Raw genomic sequence first — 6,000 nt, 5'->3', positions numbered from 1 at the left:
AACAATTGAGTCCCCCCAATTCTGTTTTAATGATTACCGCTGTGGACATAAACCAGCAAGCATTTATCACAGAAGAAGACATCTCACTTAAAAGGTATTTCCTCATATATATTTTCTTCTCTCATCATGGGGGGGTGAGGCACCTCTCATCCCTGATAACGTATTATCTATTGGCTTAAGACATTGACAGGAAACAAATTCCCAGGGATGACAAAAGCCTGGAATGTGCTACAAGGAGGTTGTCTCCCACACTCCCTTAGAGAGCCCACCCCAGCCCCCTCCCCTCCACACTCCCCCATCCCCTTCCCTCTGAAGGATGTTTTTGTTGGGTAATTGATGCAAAGGTGCTATTGATAAGAAAGAATGAAACATCAAACCACCTCACAGAGAAGTAGACAGGTTGTGAGGGTGGGGGGGTGTCCTGTTGAATCAAATGTTTTGAGAGCACCACCAAAGGGAGGATTAATCAGTCTTTCTTCCCCATTTCTGTTCTCACGTTTTCTGTTTTCCTTCCCTCTAACCCCTCCTCCATCAGTGTCTTTTTCATCCCTCTATGTGTGTGTCCGTGTCCACAACTGTGTGTGTGTGTGTGTGTGTGTGTGTGTGTGTGTGTGTGTGTGTGTGTGTGTGTGTGTGTGTGTGTGTGTGTGTGTGTGTGTGTGTGTGTGTGTGTGTGTGTGTGTGTGTGTGTGTGTGTGTGTGTGTGTGTGTGTGTGTGTGTGTGTGTCCGCAACTGTGTGAGCACCATTAAGGCCTCGTAAAATTTCGGGAAATGAGCCCAAAGTCTGAGATGCAAATTACGTGTTGCCAACGGTATATTCCTCGACCACAAATTAGATTATATGTCAACAACACAGATTGGGACATCTTGTGTTCATCACAGTAATGGTTACCTAATGGTTAAGGTTCATGTGAGATTTAGGCAGTCAAAGGTTTGGTTAAGGTTAAGGAACTAAAACAATTTGGTAAATGTTTTAGGTTTATGGTTGTGGTTGGGGTTTGAAAGCCTTTGGTCATGGTTAAATAAGAAAAACTCACCACAACAACATTCTTGTGTGCACCTTTTGTCTGTTTCCATTCTGCTTAGTCACGTCATCTTTTTTTCATGTATTCGCACACTTTTTAATAAGCTTTTAGGACATGCCTTTTATACGTGTGGCCTGACGATGTGTGTTTTAATGAATGAGATAGGTTTAAAACAGACAAAATCTTCAAACTGTTCCACCTGGGCTTTATAAGGCCCATGCCGGACAGACTTTGGCCTCTTTGCAGCAGACTGATGTCATAGGTCGAATTCCTGTGTAGAAGTAGGCCAGGGCCCTGTGCGATAGCAGATTGCTGACTAATCATAGAGAACAAACTGGGGAGGAGACAATGCTCAAACTCAAAGGAGCTTTGTATTGACAGAGACTCACTGAGGGCTTCGATGCGGCTGGGGCCTCAGACGGAAGGTCCTCGTCCAGAGAGGTCCTATGTGGTTTGAAGCAACCTAAAAGTGGCTTTATCAAGAACTCTGTTTGACAGAAAGGGAATGTTTGCCTGCATGCCTGTCTCTTATCTATGCCTTGTATCTGTAAGAATCATTGGCTGACTTAAGTCCAAGGTAGGAGCAGAGTGTAGCCAGTATTGTTTCTGTTTATTGTTCTGCTACTGAGCAGATTTCTCTCTGTGGCCTCTTAGAAAGTGGAGATGCCTTTCCATTGTGAGTGGGGGAGAGAAGAAAACAACAACAACAAAAGGAAGGGGGTAGGGGACTGTCTGCTTATTGTGTGTGTGTGTGTGTGTGTGTGTGTGTGTGTGTGTGTGTGTGTGTGTGTGTGTGTGTGTGTGTGTGTGTGTGTGTGTGTGTGTGTGTGTGTGTGTGTGTGTGTGTGTGTGTGTGTGTGTTGGAGATGTGTTGTGTAAGGCTGAAGTTGCCCAGAGGGGGGTTTGGGCTCGCCTGCTCTTAGGGCTGGGCATGTTCCTCGAATACCAAGCCCTGGAATTCCACACCCTGAGGTCAATTTGCAATCCCACCTTAAACAATTTCCCAAAACACACACACACACACACACACACACACACACACACACACACACACACACACACACACACACACACACACACACACACACACACACACACACACACACACAGTCCTTGATATATTCCTGGCCAGGGGAGGAAAACAGCTTTTGTAAGTGAAGGATTTACTCATATGCTAAAGCAGGTAAAAAAAAAGAATTTGCTGCAAGCAACAACTTCTCTACCAATCATACACACTGAAACAGCACAATCAGATAAAGCAAGTTCTTTCATGCAAATTACAGTGCCAAAGGTCACTTTCCACAGGAAAAATTTGAAAAATGTTGATTCTTCAGAATCCATTGATAGCAAACTTCAGACTGAAGCTTTTAACTTTTAAAAGCAGTAAACTTTGCCGTTTGCACATCATAAAGGTAATGGCCAGAAAGAAGCAACGTATGCAGCTTGAAATTGTCAAACGATCTCCTCCTTTATCTTCCCCTAATACACCATCAACTGCAACTGCGCAACAATTTGATGTAAAAGCTTGATTTCTATGCATCCCGTTACAGTTTTAGTATAACTTGTATATCCATCTGTTTCTGGTGAACTTAAATGTTCTTTCTGCTTCTTCCGTGACCTGAAAACACCTCCAGCATGGATGGCATTAAAGACAGACCTCAAGCTGCACTGAGTTAACTTCTATTTATTTGCAGTACCATATTCAACATCTGAAATGATGTCAAATTTGTTTTGTTTTGTGTATACTTTCAGCATGAAAGCACCAAACTTCAGGCTGTTTGGACTATCCACCTGCTCAGTGAGACATAATTCATCACCGATGTCCTGGTTGTTGTCGTACAGTCCCTCTGCTGCATCTTGAGTGCAATACAGCCTCAGTGTATGCGCTGTGAATCACTGTAAGATGAGAAGTTCTTGTAAATGTCAGCGATAGGGCGGCCAGCTGTACTGCTGTCTGTGTCAGAGAACTTTTTTGGGAACTGCTGTAGAAGTGAAACTCCCAGTAAACTATGCAGGGGGTCAGCCAGCTCGGACTATGCGGACAGCCAAGGGTACGTTGGGTAATGTACAGCCTCATAAGGAAAACAATTTCACTAATGTCAACATTGTGGCTTCTCTAACAAGGACCATACATTTAATGACAATCTGGCTTTGAGGCTGTAAAAAGGGTGTTTATTGTGTCATCTGGCAACCAAGATCTCTGTTTTTGGGGTAGAGTTCAAAGAGAGTGTCTCAGTATATAAAATGGAAATATATGCTTTGTGTATGTTACAGGGCTTGCCAAATGTGTCACAGCACGCGAGGATCATATTTATATCCACTTCACCTTGTGGGAAAATTCTCATTGTATTATGAATTATATCGTACACACTCCCGGCTCCCCTGAACTACAGAGTGCATACATACGATATCACTTAATTACCTCAGTAACGCAGAGAAAAACAATCACGTAATGATTACGTGTGAAAGAACGGGTAGTATGGATGGGAGGAAAGGGATATACGAGAAGGGAAACATTTTCTGCAAAACTTTCTGTATTCAAACAGCTATAGTATAGAGTTGCTTCAGCACACACAGGCAGCAGCTAATGCCCTGAATATTGGGGGGAAATTGGCCAACACAGAGTATATGTTGTATATAAAACATGCCATTGCAACACAGCGAACACATTTTGAAAGGACATGCTGGCTCTCACTCCTTTTTTGAATAACATATTTTCACCGCAAAACATGTGAGGCCCAACATTTATGTCACTCTCCACAGAGACAGCAGAGAAATTAGAAATATGATCTGAGTTGATGGAGCCAAACAAATGTAGGGTAATCTGCTACAGTGTCAGCATCTGTCTGATGTGTTAGTGTCAGTGATGTTATACTGACAATGTTGACAACCAAACCTCAAAAACTGCGCACACTTTCCATACCTCCTACTGTTTCCCAGGAATTTGTGTTTAAGCAAAGCAAACACACACACACACACACACACACACACACACACACACACACACACACACACACACACACACACACACACACACACACACACACACACACACACACACACACACACACACACACTCTAACATGCACTGCCGCCTAATGAACATAGCAGAGCAGCAAGCCATTACACATACCTCATTCATTTCCCCATACTGTTTTCGCACATTACACACATACAGCTGCAGACACTGCACATGCACACACACACCCACATGTGCATCCTCTCAGTCACACTATCTATCAAAACACACACACACACACACACACACACACACACACACACACACACACACACACACACACACACACACACACACACACACACACACACACACACACACACACACACACACACACACACACACACACAGACACACACACACACACAACATCACACATAGTCACAAAATCACATAGGCATGCTCAACGTTACGCACCGTCCCATTTTTTGTTTGTGACACGGCGTTAGCGGGAAGCCCGGCTGTGAGCTAACCCCACCATGTTTTTCTCGTCTCCTCTGTTGTGTTTGGCACCTGTTGTGCGCTTAACATGCACACATACACTCCCCCCCCCACACACACACACACACGCAGTACTTCTTTGCCATGTGCTATTAATAAATTGAAGATATCAAAATTCTTTCCATTCCTGTCCAAAGACCAATGCCAGAGGATTTGAGCACATCCTTGTTCGTTTTTGTTCACTCCTCAGCTTATATTTCACCAAACATTTTTCATTATTGACATTTTGTTCTATCTTTAAGCTTTAACCGTATCTAAAATTATCTTTGGCGTGGGGAAAACATATAAAAAATGTAAAAGATAAAGCAATTAAGCTGCTTGTAAATAGGAGGAGGAGACAAACAATCACATTAGCAACAGCAGAAAAGTGACCCTTGGGTGTTATTTTCCATCAAAGTGTTGTTTTCATGGTCTTTGTGTTGAGCAAGACTCATTCACACGTAGAGTGGACATAGTACATGATAAAAAAAAAAAAAAAAAAAAAAAAAAAAAGTGTTACTGAGTGCTTTAATCTCTCTGTTTTTCTGCTGTTGTTCCTCACACCCCTCCCCCACCCGACAAAAAACCCTCACTGATGACACATGGGAGCCGAGCTGAGCCGGCAGACACATCATCCCCTATTATCAGGCTGCTGGAAACCCCAGGACCCTCAGGACTCTCCCTGTGGGGTACACAGATGAGCAGGTGATACTGCTGGAATGTGGGCTGGGACAGGTGAAGAGGGACTTTTAGAGGGGGAAAGGTCACGTGGCGTCATCGCCTGTCCCCTGCGCTGCACAGTTTCCTTCAACAACGTCAGCTGGCAAAACTCCGACAACAACTCTGGATCTTGCGTTATGTTTTGTTTGGCTGCTCTGATTGTTTTCATAGAAAGAACATCTTTATTGATAAAACTTTTTGTCTGTTGTCCAGGGCTGTTTTGCTCACTTTTATGTTTGGTTTGCCAGTCTGTGGCGACAACTCTTGCCTCCCTCCTGACTTGTGGGAGATACATAATAGTAAGAGTGATATTTTTGTTTTTTTAAGAAAATAATACTCGTTTTCAAAGAGAAATTTACTAGATATGAAAAAAATGAAAGCAAGAAATTCCACAGGATGTTTCCACTTTCAGTTTGGAAATGATGAATTTGACCATCTGGAAGATCTTCGTTTGCTTCTTTTTCTCATTTTGCTCCACCCACCTGAAAAAGTCCACCTGTTCTCATAGCAGCATCAAATACTGCTGTTTTGTCATAGCCAGCTAGCATCTCAGACATTCTCACAACGTGAATTAGGTTTAGGCAGCATGTGATAAGTTTTAGGAAAACCTCATGGTTTGGGTTAAATGTGAAAATGGCCACAGTTTAGTTTAGGTTAGGAAAAGGTCATGGTTTGGCTTGGAATAAGTTATTTACATAAAGAAACATTATGTATGAGACAGAAGTTATTGGAGTTGAATACGTTATGTGAATCAC

The sequence above is a fragment of the Brachyistius frenatus genome, unplaced genomic scaffold, assembly GCF_029030835.1.
Source record: "Brachyistius frenatus isolate BFR_SWC_R1_liver_20210118 unplaced genomic scaffold, ASM2903083v1 Contig_39, whole genome shotgun sequence".
NCBI classification, from domain to species: Eukaryota; Metazoa; Chordata; class Actinopteri; family Embiotocidae; genus Brachyistius; species Brachyistius frenatus.
Note: the sequence above shows the minus strand (reverse complement) of the source record.